Source organism: Lichenostomus cassidix, chromosome 22 (assembly GCF_008360975.1).
Source record: "Lichenostomus cassidix isolate B80296 chromosome 22, HeHo_3.0, whole genome shotgun sequence".
In the NCBI taxonomy this organism is placed as follows: Eukaryota; Metazoa; Chordata; class Aves; order Passeriformes; family Meliphagidae; genus Lichenostomus; species Lichenostomus cassidix.
Genome location: NC_139502.1, coordinates 3,383,243 through 3,398,933, shown reverse-complemented (window position 1 = coordinate 3,398,933; position 15,691 = coordinate 3,383,243). Strand labels below are relative to the sequence as shown.

Sequence of the window (15,691 nt, the reverse complement as noted above, 5' to 3'; positions counted from 1 at the left end):
GTGGACACCAGGAGGAATTTCTCCGTGGAAAAGGGTTGTTAAACACTGGAAGAAGCTGCCCAGGGAAGTTTGGATTTCCCATCCCCGGAGGTGTCCAAGGAACTCCTGGAGGTGACACTCAGTGCTCTGGGCTGGGGACAAGGTGGCATTGGGCACAGCTTGGACTCAGTGATCCTGGAGATCTTTTCCATCCTCACTGATTCCATGATTTGGCAGCATCGCTCTCTCCTTAACCCTAGTCAAGGATTTATTTCTATAACTTTATATAAATTGATATAAATTTATATTCATGCAGCACTTTGTGGTTTCCCCCAAACCAGCACGGGGCTGACAAGGGACAGATGTGACGTCATTAACTCCGGGCACTGCTTCCCATTTAATTAGCTCCACCATGCTTAATTAATTAGAGATGCACCATTTGAGACCTGACGGATGATCCTGTTTGGAATGGGCTGTTCCAAGGCTGGGCTGGATGGGGCTGGCAGCACTCTGGGGTGATGGAAGCTGTCCCTGACCATGGCACTGGATGGGATTTAAGGTCCCTTCCCACCCAAACCATTCCAGGATTCCATGAAACATCTCCCAGGGATGCTCAACCTCCTCAGCAAAGCCACCTTGATATGAAAATATAAATTTATAAATAGATTTGAGATCTAGAGATCAGGAAAATGGGCACCAAACCAGCTCCTTTTTCAGTGTCTGCAGCAGAGAGAGGGAATAAAAGGATATTTTTAAGGAGTTTGGGAAACCTGGAGCATCTTCAGCACCAGGAGAGGGACCAGGAGCCTTTCTGGGAATGTGTCCTTGGTGTGAGGCTCTCTCCTGCTCTCTTATCCATGGAAAAAGCATTAATTTACATAAATTACACTAAGAAAAGTAATTAAACACCTGCAAAATGCTGGAGATGGCATTGAGTGCATGGCAGGGACAAGGAGAAGGAGCAATTCTGTCAGGAGGATGTTCAGGGCTGGGAATTCTGACCTTTTCCTGCTGTCTTTCTTTCTTTCTTTCTTTCTTTCTTTCTTTCTTTCTCTCTCTCTCTCTCTCTCTCTCTCCTCCTTTCCTTTCCTTTCCTTTCCTTTCCTTTCCTTTCCTTTCCTTTCCTTTCCTTTCCTTTCCTTTCCTTTCCTTTCCTTTCCTTTCCTTTCCTTTCCTTTCCTTTCCTTTCCTTTCCTTTCCTTTCCTTTCCTTCCTCCAGGCTGGATGGGGTGTGGAGAGCCCTGGGACAGTGGGAGATGCCCAGGGGTGGCACTGGATGAGCTTTAAGGCCTTTCCAACCCCAAAATTCCACGATTTTGTGACTCAGTGCTGGCACAGCTCCTCCCTTCCCTCCACAGCCGCCTTTCCCCGAGGAACGAGGAGTCAGGAATGATGGATGGACAGATGGATCGCGGAGAGCCCGGAATGACGGATTGCCTCACGAGAAAACCGCGATCCCTTGATTAAAACAGAAATTAATGGATGGGCAGGGAGATGCAGATCATGGCTTGGGGTGGACAGAGAGCCAGGAAACGCTGGCTCAGCAGAAGAGAGGAGCAGGAAATGGAAAACCCATCACCTGGATGGGTTGCCAGCAGAAGGTTGGAGTCAGCAGCACTTTTTACAGAAATCCTCAGGGATCTGCTCTGCTCACATGGAAACCCCGAAAAAGGACTCTTCAAGGAGGTCCAGCTTTCTCCAGGCTACCAAAATTTAGGGGATATTGGGTGAGGAGTCAGGAAGGGAGGGCAGAGAAGAGCTCAGGGTGTCGGAAAAAGTTCAGCAAGCCTGAAAATCTTCTTTTCCTTCACATGTTTGAGTAGAATTTAGATTTAAGTAGAAATTCTGTCCATTTAGCTGCAATTAAATAATTTCTCCTGCTCTCTGACCAGCCAGGGAATCCATCCTGGCACAACTTCCTGCCTTCTCTCCCCATTCCCTCCATAACTTACACAAAAATATTAGCTGGAAAACTTCATCCTGGTCCTTCCTCCATCAGATTGGAGCAACCCAGGCCCACCATGCTTTTTTTGCCATTGGCGTGTGGGAAACCCCAGAATTCCTGAGGGTGGAAAAGCTCTCCAAGGTCATTGAGGCCAAGTTGTGCCAAATGTCCACCTTGTCCCATCTTGGTCACCTCCAGGGATGGCGACTCCAAACCTCCTTGGGCAGCTCCAAGGCTTGACCACCCTTTCCATGAGGAAATTCCCGCTGATGTCCACCCAGACCCTCCCCTGGCACAACTTGACGCCATTCCCTCTCCTCCTGTCCCTGTTCCCTTGGATCAGATCCCAAATCCCACCCAGCACCAGCCAGAAGGTCCCACCTGATCCCCCTTTTCTCCCCATTCCCAACAATCCTACTAATCCTCCCCAGTCATCTCCCGGAATCTCCAAATTTTAACCTTCCACAGCAAAACCTTTCCCTCCTCAACCCCGGTGGGAAATCGAGGATAATATTCCCTTTTTCCTTTGCTTTGAGATGAAATCTCTCTGATTGAAGGAGTCTCCTTGAGCAGCCTGACAACAACATCCCCATCCTCGCCACGCGCCATAACCCAGAGATTAAACCCAATTACCATTCCGTTCATTAATGTGCTGCATCCAGAAAATTTCCGGCAATTTCCGCTCAAGAAGGTCCGGCGTGTTTTTATAGCTCTCCTCATTTGTCCCCGACGGCTGCAATTTCGGGGTTATGAGCAAACTCTGAGCGAAAATAAAGCTTTGCTGGGAGTTTCGCTTGACTTCAGTCGCAAATTTGGCTCCGAGAAACTTAAATTTAAATCTAACGCAGAGCCTGAAAAAGTTTGGAAACCCCAGCGGGGAGGGAAATCCATGATGGGCTTGGAATTAATCCCAACAATGTCACCTATTGATTTTTTTGGCTGTTATCAATTGAACTCCTTGTTCCCAATAACTCATTTCCAGGTAATGGACTCAAACACCAAAGTCCTGCTCAGTTCTAATTGGCGCTTTTTCCCCAGAACACCTTAATCAGAAATTATTGGCCTAATAATGATTTCTCAGATAGCAGGGCAGGCTAAACAAACTCCAAGCTGGCCTAAAGAAGCAAAAAAGATGAATTAAATTTTATTTCAGAGGCTCCAGCATTTTTTCTTCCCTCTTCACAGGCAGGCAGGTCCCTCCTGATTCCTGGGGGTGGAGAAAGGAGCAGTTGGAATTGTTGTTATAACTCAAAAATCGATCTTTTAAATCAGGATTGGTATAAATATCGTGGAATTATGGGATTTTTTGGGTGGGAAAAGACCTTAAATCCCACCTTCCATAGATCCAGGCTGCTCCAACCTGGCCTTGGACACTTCCAGGGATCCAGGCAGCCACACCATATAGCTGGAAATCGCATGGAAAGGAGCAAACACCGATGATAAATCCCTCCATTATTCCATTTATTAATTCATCTTCCTTTGTTTTCTCCCTTCGATTCTTCAGAAATACATCCCAGATTCTCCTGGGTCAAAGTTCCTCCGTTCTGAGTTTTAAATAAGGACTTTGGAGACGATAAAAACCCGCGGTGAATAAGAATCCTCTATTTAGGTAAAAAAAGGGTTTCCTAATTGATCCTAATCAATGCAGTGAGTTCATCTCTCGCTGTTGGATGCGAGGCTGGAGTCCACGGAGCAAGGAGGAATTGCTGCTGATGGATGCATGCAGAGGCATTCCGTGCTCCATTTGCCCCACGGCCCTTTTATTTCCGTGAATAAAATCAAAACCAGGCGATCATTAAAGAAATATAAAACCACTGAACAGACTCTGGGCATTAGAGGTTCATTTTCTTCCATTTCTCCCTGTTTTTTTTTATTTTTTCCCTGTCCTTTGGGCCATCCTCTCTTTGCATTTCTGTTTGGTCAGGCGGATTTCATGTCTGCGCCGCGGGAGGGATTGAGATTGACTGAGTGACAGCAAATTGGAAAAAGGGAATTCATCAGGAGAAGGGATTTTTATTCCTTTATCTGAGACAAGGGGAGAGGTGAGAACAGAAATGGGAATTATTTCAGTGACTCGGTCAGAGCCACTCCCGTTATTCCAAATTTTTACTCCTTTATCCGAGACAAGGGGAGAGGTGACCCCATAAATGGGAGTTATTTGTCAGAGCCACTCCCATTATTGCAAATTTTTATTTATTTATCTGAGACAAAGGCGACCCCACAAATGGGAGTTATTTCAGTGACTGTGTCAGAGCCGCTCCTGTTATTCCAGATTTTTATTTCTTGTCACCCCACAAATGGGAGTTATTTCAGTGTACTATCAGAGCCACACCCATTATTCCAAATTTTTATTCCTTCTGACCACACCAGTGGGAGTTATTTCAGTGACTGTGATCCTGTTATTCCTGACCAGAATTCCAGGAAAGGGCTGGAATCACCACCCTTCCCACCTGGGGCTCTTCCCAAGGGGTTTTCCACCCAATATCCCATCAAAATTTTGATCCGGATGAACGCAGTGTTGGGAATGAGGAAATCCATGCTGGGTGTGGCAGGAGGAGGGAAGGGGGAGAAGGAGAGGGAGATGGAGAGAGGAAAATCCTGTCCCACCCCTGCCATGGCAGGGACACCTTCCCCATCCCAGGCTGCTCCAGCCTGGCCTTGGACACTCCAGGGATCCAGGGGCAGCCACAGCTTCTCTGGGAATTCCATCCCAGCCCCTCCCCACCCTCATTCCTGCCCAAAATCCCATTTCAATCTCCCCTTTCCCAGTGTGTCCCCATTCCCTGTGTCCTGTCCCTCCAGCCCTTGTCCCCAGTCCCTCTCCAGCTCTCCTGCAGCCCCTTTAGGAGCTCTGAGCTCTCCCTGGAGTTTCCCTTCTCCAGCTGGACATTCCCAGCTCTCCCAGCCTGGCCCCAGAGGTTCTCCAGCCCTCAGATCATCCTCATGGCCAATCCTGACCTCACTCCAGCAGCTCCACATCCCAAATTTTAATTTATCCTGAATTTATCCCGAATTTATCCTGGGTTTAATCAACCCCGAATTAAACCCCAGGATTAAACCCCAGCCCAGCTCCTGCTCATCCCAAACTCCATTTTCCACCCTCCTGACACAGCTGCTCCTTGAAATGATCTCCAGCTCCTCGGGAAACAAAACAAACCCCAGCGCGCCTCATCTCGGCATCCCCATTCCTCATTCCGCCGCCGACAACACCTAATGAAGTGGATAAATGATTAATTAAGAAACAATATTTCTTTGCAGGAGCTCGCTCCTGGGGGGAGGGAAGCAAATCCCTCGGCGCTATTGTTCGCGGGAATGTTTTTTCCGCTATTTTTAGTGAGTGGAGGGAAGCGGAGCTGTGTTTGATCAGAGCAGGAACAACAAACAACACTCCAAACAAAGCTCCGGGTGTTCGCTGACTCTGGAATTAACTCCTGAGCAACACCGAGCTCTGGGGATGGGAAAAATTCTGCATCCAAAGGGGGAAAAATGCTGTGATTTTTGTCATCCGTGTGGGACATGCGGTGCCCAAAAATAAATTAAAAAAAAAAAAAGAAGAAAGAAAAGGAGTAATTAAATGGATTAAATGGTAAAAAGGTCTCCTCAAAGAAAATCCCTCCACAGCCTTTGCATTCCTCCACGTTCCTCCACACACTGACTGTGGCAGCAGGAATACGGAGCAGGATATTAAATTTCTCCAAGTGTTAATTCCTGGAAAAGCCCAGATCATTATTAAATGACAACCAATTAACAGCTTGAAAGCTGGAGTTAGAAACTTTGATTCCAGTGTTTACCCTGGGGTGGTGGGAGATGATTCCCCAATCTCCATTAATTAATGTATTAATAATAGGATGTTTTGGAAGATTTTGGAAAGAACATTTTTATTTTTTTAAGCTTCCCATTCCCATTTAGGAAGGAGTGGGAAGCTTAAAACGTGGCTGGAGCCATTAGGAGATCAATTAAAAAAGGAACTTTTCGATATCAAATTTTGCTTCTTTCTGTGTCCTGGTGAGGAGCAAAGTCAAAGATTATTAAAAACATAATTCACACATCGAAGTGCAATAATGGGAATTGGAGTGAGTGAACTCCATCCTGTTATTCCAAGCGACGGGAGACAAAATACTTGATTTTAGCTCTGAATTTCGCAGAATTGTGGACTGGTTTTGTTGGAAGGAACATTTAAAAGCCATCAAGACCAACAAAGGGACACTTTCCACCAGCCCAGGTTGCTCCAAACTCCATCTGATTCCTCATCCTTGGATATTTTCCTTAAAAATACCATTTTGTGGAAAAAAGCAAACCCAATATAACACCTCAGTGAAGCTCTGACAGCAGGGATTTGAATTTTCCACTAAAACTGTTAAAAACCTCCCATTGCTTCCTATTTCCTTCCCATTCCTGAGGTTGTTTTGGAGATTATCTCCTGTTCAAACTCATGAACTCGCATTGATCCCCTGCAGTTTAACCTCTGACCACATCCAGGTCCTTTCCTCCTGAAATCCATCCTTTCCTTCCAAAATTCGTCAATTTCCTCCCCAAATCCATCCTTTCCTCCCAAAATCCATCCATTTCCTCCCAAAATCCATCCTTTTCTCCCCAAATCCATCCTTTTCTTTCAAAATCCATCCTTTTCTTCCAAAATCCATCCTTTTCTTCCAAAATCCATCCTTTCCTTCCCAAATCCATCCCTTTCCTCCCCTTTATTTTGGGATCCACCAGGACTGAGCTCAAGGCCTCTCCCAGCAGCCTCTGGAATTGTTCCACTCCCATTTTCCCGGGAAAATCAGCCGGAATCAATCTCCCTGCTGCATTCCCCTCCCTCCTTTCTCATTCCTCCTCCCTCCCTCGCCCCAGAGCAGAGGTGGAAAAGCCATTTTTTCGGGAGCCAAGCCTCTGGCAGGATGATTTTCCACTCGTTATTCCTTCCTCGCCTCCAGCTCTGCGCACTGAGAGCTCCCAGCTCTCCTCCTCGACATCCCTGATTGTATTTTTCAGCTGTAAATCCCAAAATTACAACGAATTCCTACTTCACTCCTTCACCTCAGTGGCCTTTATTCCTTTTTTTTCCCCCTCAGGGCCCAATGGAGCAGAATTCCTGCTGCATCCACTTCCTCCAAAACTTATTTATCCTTCTTTTTTTCCCCAAGCTTATTTCCCAACACGTGTTTTGCCTCCAAAACAAAGATCCTTGGGGTATTTACTCCTCTCCAGCCAGAAATTCGGGATGTTTCCCTTCATGCTTTTCCCTCCTAAGGATTCCGGAACCAATAGCTCTGGATAGAGATCATTAAGCCCTAAATGACCTAAAAATTCCTATTAAAAGTGAAGTTACACTTAATTCACTCCGCAGATTTCCACCCCAGATTGCTTCTGACTGTTTCAAACTCCACGAGGATCAATAATCCCAACCTGGTCGCAGTTCCATTCCTGCTCTGGGACAGTCACTCTCCATCCTGGGGTTTTTCAGGGGATTTTCATGGCCTCATGGCTTTAATTTCCCAACATTTCCCTCACAAAACCATCCACAACAACAAAAAAACCTCAGAGGGTTTTTTTGGGAGACTCCCCCAGCTCTGCCCTTCTGGGGAGAAGCATTTTCTGCCTGAAATGGGTTTTGTTTTGAATTTTTTTGGTTTTTTCGGTTTTTTTCCCCTTGAATAGGTGGGAATAGGGAAGAGAAGGGTTGGCAAAGGTTTGTCCTGAGCAAAATGCTGATAAAATTCATTTCCCCATCCCCATCCTCACAGAAATAAGGAGAAATTCCTTCCCAATATCCCATCTAAACCTGCCCTTCACAGGCACAAACACCAACCCAGTCTTGGGGAGTTGAAAGCATTTTTTCCCTCCAGATATCCCTGAGCAAAAATCCTATATGGATGGATAGAGGTTAAAAGCCAAATTTTTCCTCTCCCAGTTAAATAATTAAACAAATAAATAAACACAGTTCATGCTAAAAGCTGGCAGTTTTTCCATCAGAAAAAAATATTAGAAAATTACTTCAACGGTGGAATTGTTTGGGTTGGAAAAACCCTCTGAGACCCTCGAGTTCCCCCAGCACTGCCAAGGCCACCCCAAACACGTCCCCAAGTGCCACACCCGCTGTCAAATCCCCACAGCCATGGCAACTCCACAGTGGATTGATTCATGAAAAACCATAAAGAGACAACTGGAAACCATTCCCATGAAGAAATTTCCCCCAAAAAATCCCATTTTCAGCAGGGAATTCCATCCTGGGGCTGGAATGAGAGCCGTGAGAGGATCTGAGCCGTCTCACCTCACCGAGCCGCAGCCTCCTGTGAGCCCAGAGAAAGCTTTTGGATGTTTGGCTCTTGTTAAACATCTGAGACAAAGCGATGTTGACGTGGAGCATTTTTCACGCTTTATTACCCAGGATCTTCCCCACCACCTCCGAAACGCCTGGGGACAACACGAGGAGATTAAAAGAAAAGCTACCGCTTAATATTAGGATGAAATAGATCTGAATTCCCGCTCTGGGCTGTGGGATAATAATAATTACAGCCAGGAGAGCCGGGCCCGGGAGAGCCCTGAGTCCTCCAGAAGCTTTGTCTCTCTCTAAATGAATTTGTCCCATAAACATTTTTAGTGATCTCATTAGCATTGCTAATAAAAGTCATTAACTACGACGCCAGCAGGAGCAGTTTGGGGACGAGGCTGGATGGAGGTTTGGAGTTCAAATTCAAAGAAGGCAGAGGGAGTGTTGTTCAGGGAATTTGGGGATGAATCATCCCTGGAAGCATCCAAGGCCAGGTTGGAACAACTTAGATAGGTGTCCAGGCTGGAATTGGGTGATTTTTAAGGTTTTTCCCAACCCAACCCATTCCATAATTCCACAAAAATGTCGAAATACGCAGAACTCAGGAGTTTAGATTGGGATTTTCACCCCAAGGATCCACGTGGGTTGGATGTTTCGCTCTGAAATCCTCCCTTGTTCGTCCTCACCTGCTGGGGGTGCCTGGCTGAGATCTCCACTCCTAAAGCACAGCCAGAAAAACAGATTTTCCACCTCAATTTGCACAAAAACCAGAAAGCCAAACAGTCAGATTGGAAGAAACACCAGGGGAAGAGAAACCCAAGTTCCACATCACCAATCTGGATTTTTACAATCCCAATTTTCAGGGAAATGTGGATGTTTTTATCCCACAATCACAAATCCAAGTGTTTCTTTGCCTGCTCTCCCCCACCTTGCATGTCTTGGGCAGTCAGAGCACAGACTCAGGAGTTAAAATTGGGATTTTCACCCCAAGGATCCACTTGTGTTGGATGTTTTGCTCTAAAATCCTTGCTTGTTTGTCCTCACCTGTTGGGGTGCCTGGCTGAGCTCTCCACTCCTAAAGCACGACCAGAAAACCAGATTTTCCACCTCAAAAAACCTGGAAAGCCAAACAGACAAATCAGAAGAAATACAGGGACAAGCGAAACCCAAGCTGCACATCCCTGATCTGGATTTTTACAATTTTCAGGGAAAGGTGGGTGTTTTATCCCACAATCACAAATTCAGTATTTCCAGCCATGGGAAGCTGCATTTCAGCCCCTCTCCCCCTCCATCTGCCTCTCCTCCCCTCCAGCCTGGTTCCTGGGACATCTCTGGCACAGAGAACCTGAAATAAACGCCTCGTCTCCCTCTGTCTGGGCTGACAGAGTTCTTGCAGGGCTCTGGAAACATCCACAGCCAGGAATCCGCTGGAGCTGCTTCGCTCTGGGCTGGCTCTGAGACATCCTGAAAATTTAATGTGGCTGGAGGAGGCAGGAGGTGCTGCTCGGTGGGGAAATGGCACCGGAGATGATGGCGCCAATGCCACCCCGAAGGGCATTGTGCCTTCCGTGGGGCAAACCACGGAGAAAGGAAATGGAAATGGAAATGGAATGGCATTCCAAGGAAAAGCTATGGGGTTGGGTGATTTGTGTTTGATGTGGGGTTGGATGTCCCATTCCTGAAATGTTTTGTTTGGAGGAGAAGTGGATTGATTGGATCGATCCCTCTGGAACTGGATGTCCCATTCCTGAAATATTTTGTAAGAAGAAGTGGGTTGATTGGATCAATCCTTTTAGGGTTGGATGTCCCATTCCCAAAATTTTTTGTCAGGAGAAATGGATTGATTGGATTGATCCCTCTGGAATTGGATGTCCCATTCCCGAAATATTTTATTAGGAGAAATGGATTGATTGGATCGATCCCTCTGGGGTTGGATGTCCCATTCCCGAAATATTTCGTCAGGAGAAATGGATTGATTGAATCGATCCTTTTAGGGTTGGATGTCCCGTTCCCAAAATGTTTTGTCAAAAGGAGAAGTTGATTGATTGGATTGATTCCTCTGGGGTTGGACTTCCCATTCCCCAAATTTTTTGTAAGAAGAAGTGGATTGATTGGATTGATCCCTCTGAGGTTGGATGTCCCATTCCCAAAATATTTTATTAGGAGAAGTGGATTGGATCAATCCCTCTGCGGTTGGATTTTCCATTCCCAAAATTTTTTGTCAGGAGAAGTGGATTGATTGGATTGATCCCTCTGGGGTTGGATATCCCATTCCTGAAATGTTTGTCAATAGGAGAAATGGATTGATCAGATCAATCCCTCTGGGGTGTACTGATGTGTTTGGGTGGAGAGGACATTGAGGGAACAAGTGCTGGCAGAATTCTCCAGGTTTTTGGCGATGATTTAGAGAGGATGGGATGGGAGCAGAGCCTGGAGCTCACGTCAGAGAAAAGTCTCTGAGGGGAAATGAGGGAAAAATCACCCTGAGGCTGGAAAATGGGGAAGGACAGGGAAAAAAGGGATTTACCTAACAAAACTATCTGTGCTGGGTGCCAAATTTATGTGTAATTCTGGATTTTATGATTATAAATCCATGGAATGCTTTGGGTTCAAGGGAACTTGAATTCCATCTCTTCCCACCCCCTGCCATGGGGCACCTCCCACCACCCCAGGTTGCTCCAAGCCTAATCCAGCCTGGCTTTGGACACATCAGGAGAGCCCTGGACAGGGTTTTAAAAATATTTAAATATTTTCATTAAGAAGGCTTTGCTTCTCTCACCTCTCAGGGTTAATCTTGGATTCGGAACCACAAAACACCACAGCTGTGGGAGGAAAAATGTATTTCCACCCCACATCAGCACCCAAATCCCTTCACTGCGCCCACCTGGAGCTTCCCCCACCCCGAAATTACTGAGGGAAGCACAGAAACACCCGAGGAGGAGATTTTTGCTGCTTTCAAAAGGTACAAATTCCTCCAAGCGGGAGATCCGTGTTACTGAGGCGTCTGGGAATGCTGCAGACATCTCTCCTGAACGACCCGCGACCTCTTCTGCACGACTTGGAGCTGCTGGAGATCGCGGCAGGGGATAATTCTCACTCCAAAGGATTCATCCACGAGGCAGCCAGAGGAGCGAGAGAACATCAATATTTTATCTCGGCGCAGACGAGTCGATCCGTGAGGACAGCGGGAGGCTGTTGGCCACCGAGAGCAGGGCAGGAGTTCAGGCTCTTGCTCCCGACACCAGCAAGGATTTTGGACAATTGGCTTTCCCCCTGAATGTCTCGTTTTGATGGATTGAGAGCCTTTCCTCGAGGATCTGATGTGAAATAAAATCTCGGGGCAGCTGGAACGGAACGTGAAGTGTTATTTATCGCATTAGTGCTTTTGCCCATTACCGCGATTCTGTCTTGTCAAAGCTTCTCTGTGGTGTTGATGCCTTAGGATTTCAGTTTCTGTATTTTCCATGTATTTGTAATCCTGTGATTCTCTAGTGTGTAACTCTGGACTCCATGCTGAGCTAATTTCTAAATTTCACTTTTAGCCAAAACAATTCCTCTCCAAGCCCAAAACTCAAGGACACCTCACTGTCTCAGAGCCCCAAGACATGGAAACAGCAGTGAATGAACTGGGGGAGCAAACCTGGAGTGATTGACTTCATTAGCTGAAGCTGTAATTGGAGGATTAACCCCTGATATGCAAATGGACAGAACTTATAAAGTATGAAAAATCTGTAAACTTAGAAAAACTTATAAAGTATGAAAAACCTGTGACTTGTCATCCATTTTGGGTGTAGCCTCTCCACCTGGATCTATGAAAGGTGTCCTCGCCCATGGCATGGGTGGTACTGGTTGGGATTTAAGGTCTTTTCCCACCCAAACCATCCCATAATTCCAGGATATTTATTCCAGGAATGAGGCATTGTTATGCTCTGGCACATCCTGATCTCCCAACCTATCTTTCCTTGGTCTAAGAACTCAAAATACTCAGAGGCAGAAAAGCCAACAGGTTGTCCTGTCCCACGAATTTCTTTGCAAACAGCTCCCGCAAGTTCTGTATCACCAAAATCTATGAATTAAGAACTTTAATTTTAAATTCAAGCCCAGATTTTGCCTGACTCAATCCCAACTGCAGAAGTCAGAGGTCGAGTTCAGAGGTGAATTCTGAACTCTGGAGATCGCCAGAGGCCTGAGCTTCACTGGATGCCACCTCAGGTCTGTGCTGGAGACAGCAGACGTCCTGATGATGTCCCCGAGAGTAAAACAAAGTGAGGTTTGGATCCGAAAGCTGTCCCTGCCACCGTGCCCGTCTGTCACCTGGCTCCAGGCTGGCTCCGAGCAGCCCTTCTGCCAGGGGCTGACGTGTGACTGCCTCCCCAGACAGCGCCAGGGGTAAATAAATCATATTGACTCATTAGCATAAAGTGTCAGCTCGGCCAGGCTGCAGTTTCAGAAACCAGGGAGAGGTTTTTGGGTTTTTTTTCAGAAATCTGGGGAGGGCATGGAGTGATTTTGGATCCCAGGAGGAGCACAAACTGCTCCAAGCCCTGATTTTGACACTCAGTTTCTCCATCCTCCCCTGGTTTTTGCAGCTGGGTCTGCAATGCCTCACAAATCTCCTTTCATCTGTTCTTTTTTTTCTCCTCTGGCTTTTCACTTGATGCCTTGAGGGGCTTGCCTGAAACAGAGGTTAGACAGAGTGAAGAGAATAAAAAGCAGTTAAATTTACTGAAGGCCTTCAGGTGCACTCAGGGCACTCACAGCTCACCCAGGGCTACACCCAACATGGACAGCAGGGCACCAGTTTGTCATACTTTAGAAGTTTTTTAGAAGTCAGGAGTTTTTCACACTTTATAAGTTCTGTTCATTTGCATCTCAGGGTTAATCCTCCAATTACAGCTTCAGCTAATGAAGTCAATCACTCCAAGTTTGCTCCCCCAGTTCATTCACTGCTGTTTACATATATTTTGGAGCTCTGAGGCAGCAAAGTGTCCTTGGATCTCGAGCTTTAGAGGATTTTTTGGTATAAAAATGCTGGGAACAGAAGTTTTAGCACTTTATATGGAGCCCAGAGCCACACACTAAAACTACAGATACACCAAAAATACAGAAGCTAAAATCCTGAGGCATCACACTGAGCAGCAATAAATTCCCCTGAAGTGACAACAGGGCTGGGGTTTTGTGCAGGAAGAAGCTCATCCAAGACTGACAGATGTCCTCAGCCTCCCCATGCCTTGTCCAGCTCATCGATGGATTCACACCATCCCTCTCTGGTGCTCCAGATGGATAAGAAGTGCCTCCTCCTGCAGAAATGCTCCTCTGACAGCTCCAAACCTACCCAGCTCCCAGGAATGATGGGGAAAAGCTCTCAGTGTCGTTTTTCTCTGCTCTGCCTCCACCAGGGAATGCTCTCCAGAGCATCCTTTATCTCCCAAATCCCACGGGAGGCTCTTCCAGCACTCACTTCTGTGAGATCACCCTGGGAACTCACTCTAATTCTCTGCCTGCTGTCACCTCGTGAGCTCTCTCACTTCAAAGTTGTGTTTTGTGGTGTTTAGAGCCTCGGAATTTATCGGGTGATTCGGAACAGGAATCTCCAGGGAGAGCAACAACATCACCTTCATCCCAGGATATTTATTTTCCTGCAGTGACTCCACAGGATGTGGGAGAGCTCTGAGGGCTCAGGTTCACCATGGATTTATCACAGCTCTGCCATCCTGGGGGATGACAAACTCTGTCTGCCACCCTCTGCACCACCCCTGAGCCATGCTGAGTTTTGTGTTGGATTAAATTTCATCACAATCTTCATTTCCCCTGTGTTTTACACCCCTCACATCCTTGTCCATCCATGGAGAGCTGTGCTCCTGCTCCATCCCACTGATGGCACCTCACAGTGGGTTTTCCTTCCTCGTCCTATTAAGCCACCTGTAGGACGGGTGCCTGATGGGTTTACCTCAAACAGAGGCTAGACAGAGTGAAGAGAATAAAAAGCAGTTAAATTTACTGAAGGCCTTCAGGTGCACTCAGGGCACTCACAGCTCACCCAGGGCTACACCCAACATGGACAGCAGGGCACCAGTTTGTCATACTTTTAAAGTTTTTTATAAGGTCATGAGTTTTTCATACTTTATAAGTTCTGTCCATTTGCATCTCAGGGTTAATCCTCCAATTACAGCTTCAGCTAATGAAGTCAATCACTCCAAGTTTGCTCCCCCAGTTCATTCACTGCTGTTTCCATATCTTGGGGCTCTGAGACAGTGAGGTGTCCTTGAGTTTTGGGCTGAGAGAGGAATTGTTTTGTCTAAAAATGAGAGAAATTAGCTTAGCACCCTGAATGGAGTCCAGAGTTATACACTAGAGAATTACAGGATTGCAGATACACAAATAAAAAAAAAGAATAGAAGCTAAAATCCTAAGGCATCAGGACAGACAAATTTCCTTCCTTATCCTATCAAGCAGCCCATAGGAAGGATTCTTTTCCCTCCTTATTTTATTAATCAGCCCTCTGGAAGGACTATTTTCCTTCCTTATCCTTTTAATCTGCCCATAAGAAGGACTATTTTCATTCCTTATCCTATCAATCAGCCCACAGGAAGGACTATTTTCCTTTCTCATCCTATCAAACATCCCCTAGGATGATTATTTTCCTTCCTCATCATCCCAACTGTCACCAAAAATCGGGAATAAAATAAAAACTCTCTCACCCAACCCTCAGGAAGGACTTCCCAAGCCAAACTCTCCCAGGGAACTGCAATCCTGTTGTCAGACTGAGCAAACACAACAATTTTTTCCCCCCAACTTCACTCCAGCAAGACAAAAGTCCTATTTCAGGACACGCCAGCCAGAAGGAAGATCCCTAAAATAACCGCAGCTCCCACAGGAGGTGCTCAGCCGTGGCAGAGCTCCTGTAACACGGTTTGGGCTGCAGGGATCCATCCTGCGACACCTTCCCGAGGCTTTTTATTCCAGTGACGCCCACACTCCGGCGTCTAGTTGTTTTTTTTTTTTTCAGGAAGGTCTGGAGTATTTTATTTTTAGGCTGTCCCGAGTTTTCTGTCCCTGTGGGTGGGAGAGGAATCGGAGTGTCTGGGATGCCTGGGGTGACAGCTCGGGGGGAGTGGGTGCCAGCCGGGGCCAGGGCTGTTCTCAGCTCCCTTTGGAGCTCCTGCTGGGTTTCTCCTCCTTCCTCATGTCTGTGTTTAGCTCCGGGACCGGAGCGATTCCCGATTCCTGATTCCCTTGATGGGTGACAGACGCGCGGAGGTGAAGGCGCTGAGCTGCCAGTGTGACAAAAGTGATGGTGTCACTGCTGCTCCTGGGTCCCTGCCAGCTCAGGGGATCCACGTGGCCATGTGGCAGCATCACCTCCTCCTCAGGAGGAGCAGGAACAGCCTGGAGATGGGGTTGGAGAAGAGTTGGAGTTGGGTTGGAGTTGGTTTGGAGCTGGGTTGGAGTTGAGATTGGAACTGGGTTGGAGCTGGAGCTGGAGCTGAGTTGGA

General features: G+C 46.8%; 1 protein-coding gene across 1 annotated transcript in view; it reads right to left on the bottom strand.

Moving 5' to 3' along the window:
* The window catches only part of LOC146428051 (protransforming growth factor alpha-like), a 38,291-nt gene that overhangs the window by 21,937 nt on the left and 663 nt on the right, over nucleotides 1-15,691 (bottom strand). The window lies entirely within an intron of this gene.